The sequence below is a fragment of the Callithrix jacchus genome, chromosome Y (genome assembly GCF_049354715.1).
Source record: "Callithrix jacchus isolate 240 chromosome Y, calJac240_pri, whole genome shotgun sequence".
Lineage (NCBI taxonomy): Eukaryota > Metazoa > Chordata > Mammalia > Primates > Cebidae > Callithrix > Callithrix jacchus.
The window spans coordinates 6,289,503-6,295,502 of record NC_133525.1 but is presented as its reverse complement, the minus strand read 5'-3'; positions in this window follow the sequence as shown (position 1 = coordinate 6,295,502).

Here is a 6,000-nt window from a genome sequence, read left to right as displayed (position 1 = left end):
AAGGAGAGGAAGGCAGCAAATCACATGGCCAAGTGTGTACTTATGCAACTATCTTGCGTGTTCTTGACATGTACTCCAAAACTTAACATGCAATAAAAAATAAATAAGCAAACAAATAAAAATTCAAAAACAAAGTGTAAGAAATGTACAACAGGCTAAGATTTAAGGGGAAAACCCAGATAGGGGAATATTAATCTCCTTGGCTGACTTTCATAATTTGACCTATCAAGGACTGGCTTTACAGCCATGCAGCAGCATTGAGCCATATGCTCAGAAACACCTTGTATTCTGGGTTGAAAGTTCTTTTCTTTAGATGTTGAATATTGGCCACCACTCTTTTGTGGCTTATATGGTTTCTGTTGAGAGATCTGCTGCGAGTCTGATAAGCTTCCTTTTGTGTGTAATCCCACCTTTCTCTCTGGCTGCTTTTAGCGTTTTCTCTTTTATTATACCCCTGGTGAATCTGACAATTATGTGCCTTGGGGTGAATTCTTGAGGAATATCTTTGTGGCGTTTTCTGTGTTTCTGGACTTGAATGTTGGCCTGATTGTCTATGTTGGGGAAGTTTTTCTGGATAATATTCTGAAGAGTATTTTCCAGCTTGGATTCCTTTTCTCCCTCACATTCAAATACACCTATCAGACATAGTTTAGGTTTCTTCACATAGTCCCATATTTCTTGGAGACTTTTTTCATTCCTTTTTACTCTTTTTTCCTTTAGTCTTGCCTTCTTATTTTATTTCATTTTTTAGTTGATCTTCAACCTCTGATATCCTTTCTTCTCTTTGGTGAATTTAGCTCTTCCGTTTTTCAGCTCCATCAATTCACTTATATTTCTTTCTAAGTTGTTTCTTCCCATTAGTGTTTCATCAAATATTTTTTAAGGTTTCTAGTTTCTTTGCATTGGGTTAGAACCCAATGTTCTTTTAGCTCACAGAAGTTTCTTATTATCTACCATCTGAAGCCTGTTTCTGTCAGTTCATCACACTCACTCTCCGTTCTGTCTTGTTCCATTGCTGGTGAGGAGTTGTGATCCCTTGAGAGAGGAGAGGTGTTCTGGTTTTGGGTGTTTTAATGCTTTATGCCCTGGTTTCTTACCATTTTGGTGGGTTTATCCACCTGTCATCTTTGTAGTTGTTGGCTTTAAGATTGGGTCTCTGAGTGAATGCCCAGTTTGTTGATGATGAAGTTATTATTTCTTTCTGTTTCTTAGTTTTTTTCCTAACATTCAGTCCACTCTACTGAAGGATTGTGGAGGTCCACTCTGGGCCCTGCTTGCCTGGGGGTCACCTGCAGTAGCTGCAGAACAGAAAGGGTTGCTGCCTGTTTTTTCTGCTATCTTTGTCTTAGAAGGATACCTGCCCAAAGTCAGTCTGAGCTTCTTTTTATGAGGTGAATTTTTGGATATATAGCTTCAGAGAGCTCCCTGAGGAGACAGTCTGTTCCTTGTAAAAGCTCAAATGCTGAGCTGTGGGCTTTATTGTATATTCAGAGCTCCATTGAGCTGGGCTGGTTTGTTTTAGTCTGCTGAAGCAGAAGTAAAAAAACCCCCCTTTTCTTCTGAGCTACTCTGTGTCAGGGAAGTAGGCCTTTGTTTATAAGTTTCTTTTATGCTTCTATCTTTTCTCAGGGCTGCCCTGCCCAGGGAGGAAGCAGACTATTCACTGTCTGCCTGCAGAAACTTTGCTGAACTGCTTCAGACACTGCCCAGCTGCTTTGTGAACTATTATACCATTATACAGGTGGGCTTTCTGTAACGGCTGGCTGCCTCAGCAATTGTGGACCACTGCCATAGTAGTGGACCTATTCAGTAATTGCAGACGCTCATCCCCCACAGAGCTGGACCATCCTGGGTTCAGCTGTGCTTGCTGTGAAACTCTCAATCCAGAGAGTTTCAGATTGCTGTTTTTTTATGGGGTGGGATCAGCCAAGCCTGATCACCTGGCTTCCTGCCTCAGATCACTTTCTTTTTTTTTTTTTTAATATAAACAGGCTACTGTCTCCCAGATGTTTCAATCACGTGTTGAAAATGTGCCGAGATCTGTGTGATTTCCCATGTGGCAACACATGGCACTGGCTGAAACAGCCTTGCTGATATTTGTGGCACTTTTTTGTCTGGGACTCTCCTGGCCTGGCTTCTTGTTTAAGTCCTCTTTTTTATCTGTTGAATGTAAGTTCCGTCTCTCAGAAGCTCCAATTGCCATTAAAAAGACTACCCAGATCTGTGTATTTTGTGCAGAGACCTGCAGCACTGGGGTGCAGGCCAGAACAGCCATACTCTGGACCAATGGGGCTTCTCTGTCTGGAAATATCCTGGTCTGTGGGCAATAAACATCCATCTGTAAATGTGGTGTCCATGTTTCCTTTGTGCTTTCGCTTGCTGCAATCCTGAGCTGCTCCTAGTCGGCCATCTTATTGGAGCTGGAGATATAATCACGTGGCTGATAATTTAATAAATTATGCCTATGTAAGATCTCAATAAAATTTTGATAATTAAAAGTTGAGGTGAGCCTCCCTGGTTGTCATTACACTTTGAGTACTGGCACACTTTCATGCTTGGAGGATAACATATCCCTAATGGTGACAGAAGTGTTGCACTTAAAACCTGACTTCACATTTAGAATTTTTTCCTGGTTCTGCTTGGTATCTTTTTACTATTATAGAACCGTCAAATTAAGCATAGCAATGCCATGAATTTCTGTATTATCCTAGCAAATTGTTGAACTAAAGGATAGTTATGGGAACCAAAAAATTTTTATCCAGTTAGTTAGAAGAGAAAGAAAACTAAAGACTGTAATGATGAAAGTCTTTTGAACACTCACCTTAAATTGTAAAGTTTAGCTTACCTCAGGGTAGATTAATGAAATGTGAAAATAATATACTTTCTTGTATTAAAACAGAGTGTAAATAAAAAAAATAGAAAAAACATTTGGGAATAAGTACTCTCTTTTATTAAAACTATGTAAATAAAAGATAAAATTTTGGCCTAGGACTCAAGATGGCACAATGAGAACAACCCAGGATTGAAGCTCTCAGTGAATGCACAAAGGGTGAGTCAGTCCCACATTTCCAGACGAATCTTTGTTTCCCAAAGAACGGGAAAATTCCCAGGTATAAAAGAGACTCGAGACACCAGGCAGAGGTTTTGGCTGGTGCAGCCAGCAGCCGGTGCAGCTGGCAGCCGGTGCTGTAGCACAGAGGTGCTCCACACAAAGTGCACTTGTCTGGGTGTCCTATTGAACTGGCAATCTGAGACTTGAGAGGGAAGATTGGCATATCTGACTGAACAGGGTGTGGACAGTGAGCCAGGCCAGGAGATTCCAGGGAAACAGCGTTTAGGGTAGTGCAGAGAAACAAACAAAATGGCAATTCCAAACTCTCCAGGTGGAGAGTTTTACCGTGAGCACAGCTGAACCCAGGATGGTGCAGCTCAGTGAAGGAGGGCTGTCTGCAATTACCGAGGCAATCCTCCCATACTGAGGTACATGCCCGTTGCTAACACAGCCTGCCATTGCCAAGGAAACCCACCACATCGGACAGACTCGGCCAAAGAGTGTAGCTCGTGGCAGTGAAACAAAGACCACAGCAGCAGGGCAGAGCCTGCAGCAACACGGAGAACATCACACCAGCAGTGTGGAGCCTCGGCAGGCAAATAGTGACTAGACTTCCTCCTAACTGGGCAGGAAAGTGCAACGAACACCCACAAAGATAGCCCCAACCCCCCAAGACAGAGAATCTGAGAAAAAGAGGGTTTCCTTTATGAGATCTGCAGCAGCAGAATTAAACGTAGCAGACTAACAGCCCTGAATGAACAGAGCTCACAGCTCAGCACTTGAGCTCCTATAAAGTACAGACTGTCTCCTCAAGCAGCTTCCTGATATCTCTATATCCAAAAGACTGACATTTTGCAGGCATCATTCTGGGACAAAGATAGCAGAAAAAAAAACTGGTAGCATCCCTCACTGTTCCGCAGTTACTATAGGTGCACCCCTGACAAGAAGGGCCTGGAGTGGACCTCAGCAGTCATATAGTGGAGGGGCTAGACTGGTAGAAGAAAAACCATGTAAAAGAAATACTTCATCATTAACAATCTGGGCATCCACTCAGAGACCCAATCGAAAAGCCAGTAACTACTCAGACGAAAGGTGGATAAATCGACAAAATAGAAACTCACCAGCGCATAAAGGAGAAAACACCCAAAACCAGAATACATTGCTTCATAGAAAGAACCACAACTTCTCACCAGCAAGGGAACAAAGCTAAACAAAAAATGACTTTGATTAAATGACGAAATTAGACTTCAGGAGGTGAAAAATGAGAAACTTTTGAGTCAAAACATGTTTTAAATCAATGAAAAAAAACTAAGAACCTTAGAAAAACATTTGAAAAAGATTTAAAAAAATGATAATGAGAAAAGATAACTTAGAAAAATATGAATGAATTAAAGGAGCTGACAAACACAATATGAGAACTTCGTGAAGCATGCACAAGTTTCAACAGCTGAATTGACCAAGCATAAGAAAGAATATCAGAAGTTGAAGATCAACTCAATGAAATAAAATGAGAAACCAAGATCAGAGAAAAAAGCGCAAAAAGGAATGAACAAAGACTCCAAGAAATGTGGGACTATGTGAAGAGACCTAACCTACGTTTGATAGGTGTACCAGAATGTGATGAGGAGAATGAATCCAAGCAGGAAAATACTCTTAAGAACATTAATAAGAACATTATTCTTAATAAGAACATTATTCTTAATAAGAACATTAATAAGAACATTATTCAGGAAAATTTTCCCCACATAGCAAGACAGGCCAACATTCAAATGCAGCAAATACAGAGAACACCACAAAGATATTCTGCAAGAAGAGCAACCCCAAGGTAAATAATTGTCAGATTGAACAACGTTGAAATAAAGGAGAAAATACTAAGGGCAGCCAGAGAGAAAGGTCGGGTCACCCACAAAGGGAAGCCCATCAGACTCACAGCAGATCTCTCAGCAGAAACACTGCAAGCCAGAATAGACTGGGAGCCAGTATTCAACATTCTTAATAAAAAGAACTTTCAACCCAGAATTTCATATTCAGCAAAACTGAGCTTCATAACTAAAAAAAAAAAAAAAAAAAAAAAAAATCCATTTTCTCCAATGCCTCTGTTTTGTTCCATTGGTTTATATCTCTGTTTTTGTACCAGTACCATGCTGTTTTGATTACTGTAGCCTTGTAGTATAGTTTGAAATCCGGTAGTGTGATGCCCCCCGCTGTGTTCTTTTTGCTTAGAATTGACTTGGCTATGCAGGCTCTCTTTTGGTTCTATATGAAGTTCATTGTGGTTTTTTCTAGTTCTGTGAAGAAAGTCAATGGTAGCTTGATGGGGATAGCGTTGATTCTGTAAATTACTTTGGGCAGTATAGCCATTTTCACAATATTAATTCTTCCTAACCATGAACATGGAATGTTTCTCCATCTCCTTGTCTCCTCTCTGATTTGGTTGAGCAGTGGTTTGTAGTTTTCCTTGAATAGGTCCCTTATGTTCTTTGTGAGTTGTATTCCAAGGTATTTTATTCTTTTTGTAGCAATTGTGAATGGCAGTTCTTTCTTGATTTGGCTCTCTTTAAGTCTGTTATTGGTGTAGAGGAAGGCTTGTGATTTTTGCACATTGATTTTATATTCTGAGAGTTTGCTGAAGTTGCTTATCAGTTTCAGGAGTTTTTGGACTGAGGAGATGGGGTCTTTTAGGTATACTATCATGTCGACTGCAAATAGAGAAAATTTGGCTTCCACCTTTCCTATTTGAATACCCTTTATTTCTTTTTCTTGCCTGATTGCTTTGGCTAGAAATTCCAGTACTACATTTAATAGGAGTGGTGACAGAGGGCATCATTGTCTAGTGACAGATTTCAAAGGGAATGCTTCCAGTTTTTGCCCATTCAGTATGATATTGGCTGTTAGTCTGTCATAAATAGCTTTTATTACTTTGAGATACGTTCCAGTGATACCGAGTT